The 13913-nt window shown below is 37.8% G+C and overlaps 1 protein-coding gene across 4 annotated transcripts in view; it reads left to right on the top strand.

Moving 5' to 3' along the window:
* The first annotated feature begins 217 nt into the window (after nucleotides 1–217).
* Nucleotides 218–13913, top strand: part of ATP10D (ATPase phospholipid transporting 10D (putative)) — a 118039-nt gene continuing 104343 nt past the window's right edge. For all 4 annotated transcript variants that reach the window (XR_004343551.1, XM_030313919.2, XM_032592997.1 and 1 more), the window contains exon 1: nucleotides 218–464. The gene's annotated coding sequence lies outside the window, so the exon portion shown is untranslated. The remainder of the gene's footprint in view (nucleotides 465–13913) is intronic.

Raw genomic sequence — 13913 nt, 5'->3', positions numbered from 1 at the left:
TGCCAAGCGCTTCAAGTTTGGATAAACGGCCGGGGTGGGACTGTAAAAGCTCTGGACCACCGGGGCCCGGGCCCTCGGCAGGCTGGCAGCTCGGTGCTACAGCTGAGGCCGGGAAGCCAGCCTCCGCCACGCCACGCCCCCCTGCGTCACGGGAGGCGGGGCTGCCGGCGATTGGCTGTTCGCGGAAGCTCTGCTGCTCCGGAGCCAGGCCAGGAGGGCTGGAGGAGCAAGGGGAGGAGGAGGAGGAGGTCGCGGCTTTGGCCCAGGCTTCAGCCGAGCGGTTTGCGGGCTGTCTTCTGAGAAGTGGTTTTTTTTGTTTGTTTTCTTGTTTTTTGTTTCCCCAAAAAGCAAATGGCTGGCAGAGACGCATAACCCGCCTCCACTTTTCGGATTTGTGTTGGGTTTTCTCTTGCACCTTGAGAGTCGTGATCGTCATGCTGTGATGTGTGCGGATGGAGGAATTGGTAAGGGTGAACGTGCGAACTCCTAGGTCTGTTTCCTTGATTTCTGTTTCACTTCTCACCCTGCTCCCCCTTCCCTTCCCCCTCTTCCTCTCCCGCTTCCCCAATAATTGCTTTCAGGTTTGATGCAGTGCCTCAAAACTAGACTTTAGGTCTGTTGTTGAACTTAAAAAACAAAACAAAACCAAAACGGAGAGACCCCGTTTTCAGTTACTTGATTTTGATTGCAAAAGAGGAATTATTTTATCTATCCTGAATGCTGGGTTTTGTGAAAAGGTAAATTATGCGCGCACACACTTGTCATCTCATTGTGAAATCCAGCAGTCTAAAGGCAATTTTGGCTTTGTCTCAAGGGTAAGGAAGACAATGGGGGTTGAAGTTGTAACCCAGTAGAAAAGCCGGGTTTATTCCTTAGGAAGGTGTTTGTGTTGGAGTTTGCTCAGAAATGGTTTTAAAGGAGCGCTGCAGAAAAGCCCGCGTTCGTCCCCGCACACATTAACTTTGCAGAACTTAATGGTTTGAGGCATCCTTCCTCTTACGTTATAAAACATAGTCATACTTTCCTATGTACAGCAGAGAGACATCAACTTAGTGAAACCCTCCAGTTTGGAGAGTCAAGCCTTTCTGCTTTTAAAGGATATATTTAAACTATTCTTAATCATAAGGGCATGCTAACTCAGGTGTTTAGAATGTTATCTCAATAAGACCACAACGTTTCTTGTTTCTTCTTTTCATGCTAGTTCTTTGCAAGGAGAAACAGTTCTGTAGTCTGAGAGCAAGCTTCTCAGTCTCATCAGCTCTAGAAGATTGATCCACAAGAATGGGGGCTCTTTGTCTACCAACTGATTGCTGTACTAGAAAAGTAACTATAGAGGAGAGAGTAATTTTTATATTGGGCTAGGTCAAATATCTGAAGAGTGCCATCATAAAAAAAAAATCTTTGGCTTAAGAACAGGTGCGTGACCTATGATCGTTGTAACACTGTAAACTCCTTCAGTGCCCCAGTGTGAGTCCTCACTCCACTCTACCCCAAGGGGTAATGTCTACTCCTTCTGGACTCTCTTCTGTTCTCATTACAAATACATATTACATACTTATTATATTGGGATGATTTGTTTTTATGAAAATGTGGTCATACTACATATATTGAAAAGCAAATTGGCAACATTCAAAAAGTTTTAGGGAGTTAAAAAAATAACACTAGCTGCTAATTTTTTAAATAGTTATTTATTTGAGAGAGAGAAAAAAAACACGAGTGGGGGAGGGGCAAAGAGAGGGGGAGACAGAGAAATTGGAAGCAAGCTCCCCACTGTCAGCTCAGAGCCCAAAGCGGGGCTTGAACTCACCACGATGAGATCATGACCTGAGCCAAAGTTGGAGGCTTAGCGGAGTGAGCCACCAAGGTGCCCCAGCACTAGCTGCTAATTTAACATTTGTTAAATTGTATACATAAATGGATAATCTACGCAGTCTAAAACCGGATTTCGGGAATGCTTGACCTTTGGATGGCAAGAATCAAATACTTTTTTAATACAATTACTTAATGATTAAATAGAAATTGAATAGGATATTGTTTATTTTGATGTCTGTAAAACGAAGGAAATGACTTATTGGCTAGACAAATAAACTTGTTAGAATCTATTTTTAAATTAAGAGGTCAAGAATGTTGACATACTGAAGGCTTCAGTACATGTCTCAGTTGTTGTCTGATCTAATTAGACATAGCCTTTTTGATGAAGGAAAATCAAAGAAAATGCTACAAGCAAAATCGCTTGGGAATAGCCCAAACCCAATGCAATGGTGAAGATACATTGAATAGTTTGTGCTTGCGAGAAGGAGAATCTGTGGATCAACTCTTGGAACAATAGTGTGTGTGCTGTCTCTATTCCTGGTCATAGTTATAGCAGCTGAACAGCTTTCCTTATCACTTAAGAAGAGGTTTGATGTGAATGTACTCTCTTAAAGACGTTATTCCCTTCCTATTACCTTAGATGGATTTCTTTCACTTCAGAAATCATCTTAGCCATAGAAACGACACTTTTCATGGAGCTAGTGCCACCATTAGAGTAAGAAGTAACAGTGACACTAGTTTTGTTAAAGAGTTGTGACCTTCATGGAATCTTCTTTTGTGCTTCTAAATGAAGGGTATGTTCATGCAATGATATAAGCTGATAAAATGAGAGTATGTATTAAAACCTGTAAATCCTTTCAGGCTTTGACTCAGTCATACTGGGTCTAGAAATATATACCAAGGTAATCCTATGAATTTTATATGAAGATTTATAAATATGTTCATTACAGTGAACATGAATGTAATACGAAAAAGAAGAATAAAGCCTGCAATAGCAAAATACCTAAATTATTGTACTGTATATCTATATTGATGCAATTCAGTTTCCAAAATAGTTTTGAAAAAAATTTCATGGGGCGCCTGGGTGGCGCAGTCGGTTAAGCGTCCGACTTCAGCCAGGTCACGATCTCGCGGTCCGGGAGTTCGAGCCCCGCGTCGGGCTCTGGGCTGATGGCTCAGAGCCTGGAGCCTGTTTCCGATTCTGTGTCTCCCTCTCTCTCTGCCCCTCCCCCGTTCATGCTCTGTCTCTCTCTGTCCCAAAAATAAATAAATGTTGAAAAAAAAAATTAAAAAAAAAATTTCATTACTTAGAAAGTATTCTAAAAAGATAAAATATCATTTACTCACATATTCAGCTCTTACTATATATTAGGCATTGTTCTAAATTAAACATTGGACAAGACTGTTGTACTTCCTGTTTGTATACAAGTTCCTGTTTGTATCAATGGATGTATTCACTGACATATATGAAAAAAAATTGGATTTCTAGGTGGTAGAGTTGTGGCTCTTTGAAAATATTCTTCTTCACATTCCCAAATCTTCTATAGCTACTATTATTTTAATAATCACAAAAATACTGTTTTGAAAAATGTTGCCAAGAGATACCAAAACCGAAATTAAAACTCTGAGGTCTATATTTTATATACTAGTAAACCCTTTTCAAAGGCTATTATAAACTGCAGTGAGACATGAATGAATACCCATGTGAAAAATTATGCCCAATGAAAAATAGACATAAATGGGCAATTCACAGAGGGAAAAAAATGGACTTTTTTAAGGTCAGGAGGAGAGGGATGTTTACTAAGCACACTTTCACACATCACATCAGTAAACTTGGAAAGCAAATTAAAATGTGTGAAGTTGTTGGGAAGGAAGACTTTTTAATGATATGGAAATATGTTTAGGATAGGAGGAATGAAAAGTTACAGAATCTTACTTTTGAAAAAATCCAGTTTAATGCACAGAAACTACTTTATTGGTGGAGAGTAAACCAAATGGTGATGTTACTTATGTTTGGGTGATGGGATTATGGGTGATTTCTGTTTTTCTCATGGTATTCATCTGTAGTTTCTAAAATTTCTACAGTAAATATATTTTGGTTATCAGGGGAAAAAATTGCTATCCTAATAAATCAGTTTGTTCTAGAGCGAAGAGTACATGGACGATATTCTCTTTGTTTTCTTTCACAAAGCCTATATAGTCTCAGGGTGTAATTCCGTGTCAAGTGTCATTGTTTCCGGATTATATTTGATGGTGAGAACATGTGAAATTAAAGGGAAATCTCAAGATAAAACTTATTCTAGTCACATTCACTCTAGTGCCCCCAGCTGTTTTCTGAAATAATAAGCGGTGTCGGACTGATGAAAGCTTTATTCCTATTCATGTCCAGTTGATCACATCTTCTTGGGGCCCAAGCTACTAGGCCTTAATTAAACACTTCTTAATTTCTTTTTCTAAAATCTATTCATTTCATTCAAGGCCTTTCTGAATGAGGAAGAGGAGTACATGTCTATATTTCTGTCAGCAACACAAATTTATAAAATTTCAACTCTGTATGTAGGAAAGGTAATAAAAAAATCATAATAGCTTAGTTATGAGAAAGAAGGTCAAAATCAGTTTTAAATTATCCAAAAATTTGGTGAAGTCTTTTTCTTCAAGGTATAGTTTTCATAACTAGCACTATTTAAAAACATTGTCGTTTCCCTTACATACTATAATGATACACTGAAGGTTATTGTTAAAAATCTTAATTTATAATATCTTTTCTTCACTAAAGTCTTTCCAAGACAGGTGTTCTCATATATTCTCTCTACTTACCTGAGATGCCCTTCAGCTAACAAATCACCATTTCTACCTTGTCAGGTTAGAAAAATGCCTGATTCTGAACTATTATTATACTTAAAAATTTTTTTTTAAATGTTTATTTTTGAGAGACAGAGAGAGAGACAGAGTGCGGGAGGGAGGCACACACAGAATCCAAAACAGGCTCCAGCCTCTGAGCTGTCAGCACAGAGCCTGATGTGGGGCTCAAACCCATGAACCATGAAATCATGACCTAAGCTGAAGTCCGATGATGCTCAACCAACTGAGCCACCCAGGTGCCCCTGAACTATTATTATACTTTTAAGATTCCTAAACCAAGGACCTAGAGAAAAGTGAAATGTTTTCAGTAGGGCAGTGGTATTTTAAAAAACAATTCTTACTCAGAGTCCTAAGCTGTCTTTTCTCTCTCAAATTGTAACATTTCATTTGAGCTAAGTAATGCAAAAGAGGGTGTATTGTGGTCCTCAGTGCCCAATTAGTCACATTTTTTGCCTGCTTGATTTGGGTCATGGTCCAGATGGATGGGGTGATGGTAGGAATGTGTGGACAGAGTATGTCCTGTTGAGGAAGCAGTGTTGGTAACAGGCAGAGGACAGGAGGTACAGTGGGGAATATGAGCGTGGTTCCTGCCAGGTTGTTGGGGTGTCCTCGCCAGCCGTTGGTGCTGCTGATGTCACAAATGTGCACTCCGAGATGCCTCTGGAAATCTCTAGTAATCCCACTCCTTGTTAGGTTACTAGTCAACTGTGTTCGGAAGCACATTTTTTTCCTTTTTTCAGTCTAGCCTCCCTGCCTTTTCTCCCCCATTCCAATGTGCTTTCAACTTCTTGCAAAGAAATCCTTTAAATGTCCATATCGTATCACATCCTCTTTTTTTTAATTTTATTTTTAATTTTTTTAAATTTACATCTAAATTAGTTAGCATATAGTGCAACACTGATTTCAGGAGTAGATTCCTTAGTGCCCCTTACCCATTTAGCCCATCTCTCCTCCCACAACCCCTCCAGTAACCCTCAGTTTGTTCTCCATATTTGAGTCGCTTCTGTTTTGCCCTCCTCCCTGTTTTTATATTATTTGTTTCCCTTCCCTTATGTTCATCTGTTTTGTCTCTTAAAGTCCTCATATGAGTGAAGTCATATGGTTTTTGTCTTTCTCTGACTAATTTCACTTAGCATAATACCCTCCAGTTCCATCATGTAGTTGCAAATGGCAAGATTTCTTCTTTTTGATTGCCGAGTAATACTCCATTGTATATATATACCACATCTTCTTTTTCCATTCATCCATCGATGGACATTTGGGCTCTTTCCATACTTTGGCTATTGTTGATAGTGCTGCTATAAACATGGGGCTGCATGTGTCCCTTCAAAACAGCACACCTGTATCCCATGGATAAATGCCTAGTAGTGCAATTGCTGGATCATAGGGTAGTTCTATTTTTAGTTTTTTGAGGAACCTCCATACTGTTTTCCAGAGTGGCTGCACCAGCTTGCATTCCCATCGTATATCCTCTTCATATCTTCGATGATTTCCCATTTCCTTCAAAATAAGTATAAATTTTTCATCTTAGTAAGTAAGGACTTACATGGTCCTAACCTAGATTTCCATCTTTATTTGCCCTCACTCCTTAATGTGTACTTGAAACTCCAGCCATATTGAACTACTCACTGTTACTTAAATGAACACAGGGCTTTTCAGTCTCCTAGCCTTCATTCATAATATTTCTAAAATCTACAAATCTCTCCTGTCATTTCCCAGAGTTCATTTAACATGCCCTCTCTTCCCAGAAGTCTACCCTCCACTCCCTTTCTGTCTTCCAACCTCATGTCATGTCCTCTCCTAGGACTTTCTGTTTTCTAAATTTATACGCTGTATGATTACACTAGTGTTATCTTTTTGTTGTTGTTGTTGAATTGAGTATGTTGACCTGCTCTGGGCACTTTTATTCATTCTCAAAGTACCCAGCACTGTGCCTAAGACAAGGTAAAATAAAGGAACACTAGAAGGTAAGCTCCTAGGAAGCAGAGATTTTTGTCTTTTGTTCCCTGATTTATTTCTGCTATCTGTAACATTGTTTGGCATATACTCGAAGCTCAGCAAACATTAGTTGAAAGAATGAAGTTATTCAGTATGTTAGACATAGTGCACTATTTAATAAATCTCTTTACAAAACTCTGTGAGGTAGGTGATGATTATTTCTACTTTACAGATATGGAAACTGAGACTCAGGAGCTAAGAGCTTGTGCTAAGTGGCAGACTGTCAATCTGAGCATCAGTGACACTTGAACTCGTTAGAGCTTGTGTTTTTCTACTAGCTGCAGATTGTTGCTGCACTTATTGCTGGTTTGAAAACAGCTAATTATATCATCACTTCTTGTTCAAGATGAATGTGCTTTAAAGGGTCAGTAGCATTGTGTTGATTGTTGGAGTTGACCATTTATAATGAATTCATTTTTTTTTTTAATTTTTTTTTTCAACGTTTATTTATTTTTGGGACAGAGAGAGACAGAGCATGAACGGGAGAGGGGCAGAGAGAGAGGGAGACACAGAATCGGAAACAGGCTCCAGGCTCCGAGCCATCAGCCCAGAGCCTGACGCGGGGCTCGAACTCACGGACCGCGAGATTGTGACCTGGCTCAAGTCGGACGCTTAACCGACTGCGCCACCCAGGCGCCCCATGAATTCATTTTATAATCCCATTGAATATCATTAATTTCTTTTCAATACCGTTTACAGCTTTCATCTGTCCTTTATTGGTGTTTATATGCTCTACCTTGTAATATAGGCATAAATGACAATTTATTGTATTAATTTTATTTTTCTGAAATGTTTATTTTGAGAGAGACAGAACTGAGCAGGGGAGGGGCAGAGAGAGAGAGAGAGAGAGAGAGAGAGAGAGAGAGAAGGAGAGAGACAGAATCCCAAGCAGGCTCCCCGCTGCCAGCACAGTCTTATGTGGGGCTCCATCCCATGAACCGTGAGATCAGCCAACACCAAGAGCAGGATGCCCAGCCAACTGAGCCACCCAGGTACCCCAAAGACAATTTAAATATACATGTCAAGACAATTAAAATTCAGGTATACCTCACTTTATTGTACTTGAACTTATCATGCTTCTCAGATGCTGAATTTTTTACAAATGGAAGGTTTATGGCAGTCCTGTGTCGAACAAGTCTGTCAGTGCCATTTTTCTAATAGCATTTGCTCATTTCATGTCTCTGTGTCACATTTTAGTAATTCTTGCCATATTTAAAACTTTTTCATTATTATAATATTTCATTACTATTGTATTTGTTATGGCGATCAGTGATCAGTAGTTTCTGGAGATGGAATCTACTGGCGAAGATGCTGTGAAGATAATTGAAATGACAACAAAGGATTTAGAATATTACATACACTTAGTTGATAAAGCAGTGGCAGAGTTTGAGAGGATTGATTCTAATTTTGAAAGAAGTCCTTCTTTGGGCAAAATGTTGACAAATAGCATTGCGTGCTACAGAGAAACATTTGTGAAAGGAAGAGTCAGTCGATACAGCAAATGTCATTGTTATATTAAGAAATTGCCACAGTCACTTTAACCTTCAGCCACTACTGCCCTGATCAGTCAGCAGCCATCAACATTGAGGCAAGACCCTCGACCAGCAAAAAGATGACAGCTTGGCTGGAAACTCAGATAATGGTTAGCATAATTTTAGCAGTAAATCAGTTTTTAATTAAGAGAGGCATTAAGGTATGTACATTGTTTATTTAAGGTATTTACATTCTCTTTGAGACATAATGCTATTTTGTACTTAATGGACTACAGTGTAATAAAAACGTAACTTTTGAATACACTGAGAAATCAAAAAATTCATTGGCTTACTGTACTGTAGTGTGTGGAACCAAACTGGAATATCTCCAAGGTATACCTGTAGTTGATGTATGTGAGCTGTGCGTTCATTACATTAAGTCATGTGCTGAAGTCATTTTTAGCCATTGTAAACTAATACTTCTCTGAAATACTTGTAACATATTTTAAGTCACCCAGCACTTCCAGAAGTGAATCTTTAAGTAGTTTTTAGAAATTAATTAAATCTCATCCATTATACTGAATCTCCTTTCTACAGTTCAGCTAAAGAAATGCCTGTCTTCATATATCCAGTGATACCATATACTTTTAAAGGAAACTATGACTTAAAATTTTAGTCTTTTTTTAAAAAAAAAGTTTATTTATTTTGAGAGAGGAGTGGGAGAGGGGGTGAGAGGGAGAGGAGAGAATCCCAAGCAGGATTCATGCTGCCAGCATAGGGGCCCATGTGGGGCTCGATCCTACAAGCTGTGAGATCATGACCTGAGTCAAAATCAAGAGTCAGATGCCCAATGAACTGAGCCACCCAGACACCCCCAAATTTTAGTCTTTGATGTGTTTATTTGGTTTGTATTTATAACTCAAGTTAATAATCTGCAAAAAAACCTTTGGAAAACAATTTAATGTAGTCAATTAACTTAACCTTTAGTTTTATAAGTATATACCATCTTTCAGAGTTAAATTCTTTCCATTTTAGCTACAAATAACTCCCTTCCCTATCCATTAATTTTTTCTCTTATTCCTCATTCTTTTATTTTCTTTGCCTTGATAAAATTTTCTGTGGTTACACATCCAGAAAATATTCCATTTCTTGTGTATAAAAGAGTAGTTTCACTAATTATTTGAACGACAGTAACATATACACTATTGGGCTAGAAATGATTAGTTGCATAAAAATATTTAGTCATAATGAATCTATGGAGAAAATATATTTATAAATTATAAATAAGTTTTTCCAGAGCAGATTTGAGCTGGTCAATGATTTTCAGATTCTGGTACCCAGAATTGGCATCACTTAAACTTGTTAGAAATACAAATTCTCAGGCCCCACTGCAAACCTTTTGAATCTGAAACTGGAGAGTGTGTGTGTGTGTGTGCGTGCGTGCATGCGTGCGTGTGCACGTGCGTGCACAGGGGAAGAAGCCATGTTTTCACAAATTTCAGGTGATTCTGATCTGTGATAGTTTGAGAATACAGGCTTAGGGTAAGATCCTTAATGAGCAGGCCATAGTCACTGGGTTTTGGTGGACAGGTGCCTGGTCTAGTTTAAAAGGTCTCTGAAAAAGACAATTCCATGGACTCCTGTGTGCCATTTCAAATACTTGTGTGCTACTTGTGAGCTAGCTTCAAAAGATATAATTAAACATTTTTGTGTTTCATAAGACAAAAAGAGGGGGACATTTTTCTCATCCTTTGATCTTGGGTATATTTTTGGAGGATGATTAAAGAAAGCAAATATGAATCCTTATGACTCTCAGTAGGGAGTTTGTGCCTAGGGAATCAAGATTTCTTACCAGAGGTCCTGAGTGTCTTTGTGGAGGTGAGGAATGATATAGGTACCTACTTTGATCATTAAAGTTGTAATTAATTAATTATATATAGAGTCTCCACATAAAAGTATTTTCATAGTGCATCTTTACAGGCTGTATTCTTTTATTTTTTATTTTTTTTTACGTTTATATATTTTGAGAGCGGGAGCAAGCCTGGGGAGGGGTGGGGTAGAGAGAGAGGCAGAGAATCCCAAGTAGGCTCCGTGCCATCAGCACAGACACCGATGTGGGGCTTGAACCCACAAATCATGAGATTATGACCTGAGCCAAAACCAAGACTTGGACGCTCAACCGACTGAGCCACCAGGCACCCCATCCCTGATCTTAAATGTAGAAGCAAAACATTAACTTACTTGTATGCTTTTCTCTACCATAAGCATTTGGCTTTGTGATTAAAGTTGGGACATGTTTTGTGGGATTAGTTTTAGAATAGTTTTTCACTGAAATGAAGATATATTTTCTAATGATAAAGTGAGTATATATTTTCATGGATATGGACAGTTACAAAACATATTTAAAAGTTATCTATTAATATACTACCTCAAAATAACCAGTGTTTATGTTTTAAAAATATTTTATCCCAAATTTATGTATATAAAGAGTGTATGTGTGTATGTATATATATATATATATATATATATATATATATATATATATTCATTCCACTTGAGTTCATAGTGATATACAGGTATAAATAATGGATTAAAACCTTATAAACTTATAAAACCTTATAAACTTCAAAAATTCATTTGAATATTTTTTAATTATATTTCCATTTAGATACACCACAATTTAACAATTTCTCTTTTTCTCGGCTTTTGAATTAGTGCCCTTTCCAGTGCTGAGTTGATCATCTTTCTACTCAGGGCTGAGGACGATGAGCATTTTAAGGCGTATTACCTCTTGGCTCCAGAGAAGTGAAAAAGCGGGCTAGATTACCCCAGAACTGTATGAAAGCTTGCTTTCATTGAGCATTATGAATAAAGAAATTCTTTGCTACATTCAGTGCAAAAAATACTGTTTTAGTTGCTTTTTTAAGGTTACTGGTGAAGTTGGAAATACTTTTTTCCTATGTATTTGCAGTTTGTCAGTGTCTACGTGTTTTTTCATGCCCTTCTAGCAAATATTTAAACCAGAAGTGAATAATTTTTTATATTGCTTTTATAAAATATCAAAGTAAAAAGTAGGCCATTGTGAATGCTAATAGGAAAATTTCATTTTCATTAGGATGAAAATGAAATAAGGCAGAGCTCACAAATTAGCTGTGAAAATTTTAAGGTAGATACAAATGTGAATAAATCTTAGTAATTTTAAACATAGGGTAAGCACACTATCATACAAAATTTTAGCAGGCATAAAATCTTGTAGTCAAACTATGACTTAAATAACTTACGACATATTTATAAGTGTGCAATTTAGGAATTAATAAAAACCTACCTATATATGAATGAGTAATTAAACGGTAGTGGAGAGGATGGCTGGATTATTTTATGTGACTGCCACTAACTTGATGTATAATAATGGGTGAGTCAGTGTCTCTGAACCTCAGTTTTCTTGTGTATGAAGTATTTAGTTGGATATTTAAGATCTTTTCTAGCTTTAAATTATGAATTTTTTAAGTTGCTAAGTCTTATCACCTTTAAATGCTTTTCCTACTTAGTGAAATGTTGCCATCAAATGATTAATAAGTGCTCCATAATAGTAAGAATAGCTGCCACTTACTGATCCGGATTTGACCCCATGATTGCCTGAAAAGCTCTTTTTTCCACTCTGCTACTTTCCTCTCTCTTGAACAAATGTGATGGCTTGCTCTAGACGTGTATTCAGCAGTAGCATTATTGGCATTTTAGGCCAATAATTCTTTGTTGTGGTAGGGGCTGTCCTGTGATTATAATGGCATCCACGGCACCTATCCATTAGCTCCCCCTCAGTTGTGACAACCGAAAATGCTTCCCGATACTGCAAATGTCCCCTGGGGAGGCAAAATTGTTCCTAGCTGAGAACCCCTAGTTTAATGCAACCTAAGTCATCAATAGGACAAATATAATTATCTCAAGCAGAGGTAAGTGGCTTTAGGTCGTCTTGGATTACAGAAGACAAGGTAGAATAGACCAAGTAGGATCCCATCATTCAGTAATACTTATTGCACACTTATTGATTGCTTGACCTTTATCTTCTTGAGATTTTTCTTCTTTGGAGAACACTTATTTCTGGGATACATAGTATATGACCATGAACCTTATTAGATATTAGTTAATTTATTTAAAATATTTATTTAAAATACTTATTTAATTTATTTAAAAATATTCATTGGGGCGCCTGGGCGTCTGACTTTGTCTCAAGTCATGATCTCAGGGTCCATAGGTTCGAGCCCCGCATCGGGCTCTGTGCTGACAGCTTGGAGCCTGGAGCCTGCTTCGGATTCTGTGTCTCCCTCTCTCTCTGCCCCTCCCCTGCTCATGCTCTGTCTCTCTCTGTCACAAAAATAAACAAACATTAACAATTTTTTTTTTAATATTCATTGAGTACTTGTCATGTGGTAGGCATTGTCTGGTTATTGGTTCAAACTGTAAATAGGATGGTCTTAATGGGGAAGCAGCTATTAAATAATTACAGTTCATTCCCCTCTTTCTTACTAACAGTCTTTTACAGCATGTATTTAGAATCACAATCCAGTGTGTTTATTATGTTTTACACACACAGCTTGTCACATAGAGCTAGAATTTGTTGTCCTTTGTGTGATGAATAAAGATACCACGCCATGAAATTTGTGTTCTGCTGTTTAGGAAGGTATTTTGCTCTTGTTTTCAAAATAGGCACTTATCTGGGTGCTAGCTTCATATCATAACTTACTTGTTTATTAATTAGGTTAGTGTTTTAATGTTCTTTGTATTTACCACTCTGAAACCTGGCCATAAACATGTCAAGGTTTGTCTCATGGAGGTTAATCTCTGAAGTATTTCAGGGAATGAGGGAATCTCATAAGTTCATGCCTGATCCCTCTTCTGGGCTCTTTGTTCCTTGAGGGCAGGAATCACGGAATTTACATAGGACTTTTCATTATTGTGGTTGCAGTCCAGGAAAAGTGCCAGACTGGCACAGGGAACCCTTGGTGCCTGTTTATTAAACAGATAGAAGGAAAAGTGATCTCTGAACAGTGAAAATAGATTTCACTAAATAAGCCATAAGTTTCTGTGTTCTGCTTCCTGAAGACCATTGAGGTCATTATTAATTCAATATTTAAGCATATTGAATTCAAGAGAGTTGGGAGTATGAGTTAAATTTTGATGAAGTCAGATATTTGGGCATCCAAGGGAGAAACCTATAAAGTCAGACATGAGCATTCAAAACAAGGAGGCCTTCAACTACTGAAAGAGAACCTGTGGATGTGTTTCCAAACATCCTGAAGGCATCACTGTATAGAACACTTTGCTGTAATGGTGCTTAGAACATTGGAACTGAATTCTCAGAAGAAAATTTATTTAAACTGTGTGAAATATAGGAAAATTCATTTATTTATTTTTGTTTTATTAAAACTTTTTTTAATGTTTATTTTTGAGAGAGAGAGAGAGAGAAAGAGAGAGAGAGCACAGACAGGGGAGGGACAGAGAGAGGGAGACAGAATCCAAAGCAGGCTCCCGGCTGTGAGTTGTCAGCACAGAGCCCGATGCGGGGCTTGAAACCCACGAACCGTGAGATCATGACCTGAGCCAAAGTCGGATGCTTAACTGACTGAGCCACCTAGGCACCCCTATTTTATTTTTTTTTAAGTACAATGTTGTGAAAGCATGATTCTTCTTTGACAAAGTTGAATTGTTCAGTATAAATCCTGGGAAGCACTAACATGAACAAGGAAAAAATAAAGACGATCTGGAAGGGGA

The sequence above is a fragment of the Lynx canadensis genome, chromosome B1 (genome assembly GCF_007474595.2).
Source record: "Lynx canadensis isolate LIC74 chromosome B1, mLynCan4.pri.v2, whole genome shotgun sequence".
In the NCBI taxonomy this organism is placed as follows: domain Eukaryota; kingdom Metazoa; phylum Chordata; class Mammalia; order Carnivora; family Felidae; genus Lynx; species Lynx canadensis.
Note: the sequence above shows the minus strand (reverse complement) of the source record. Positions and strands in the feature narration are given on the sequence as shown.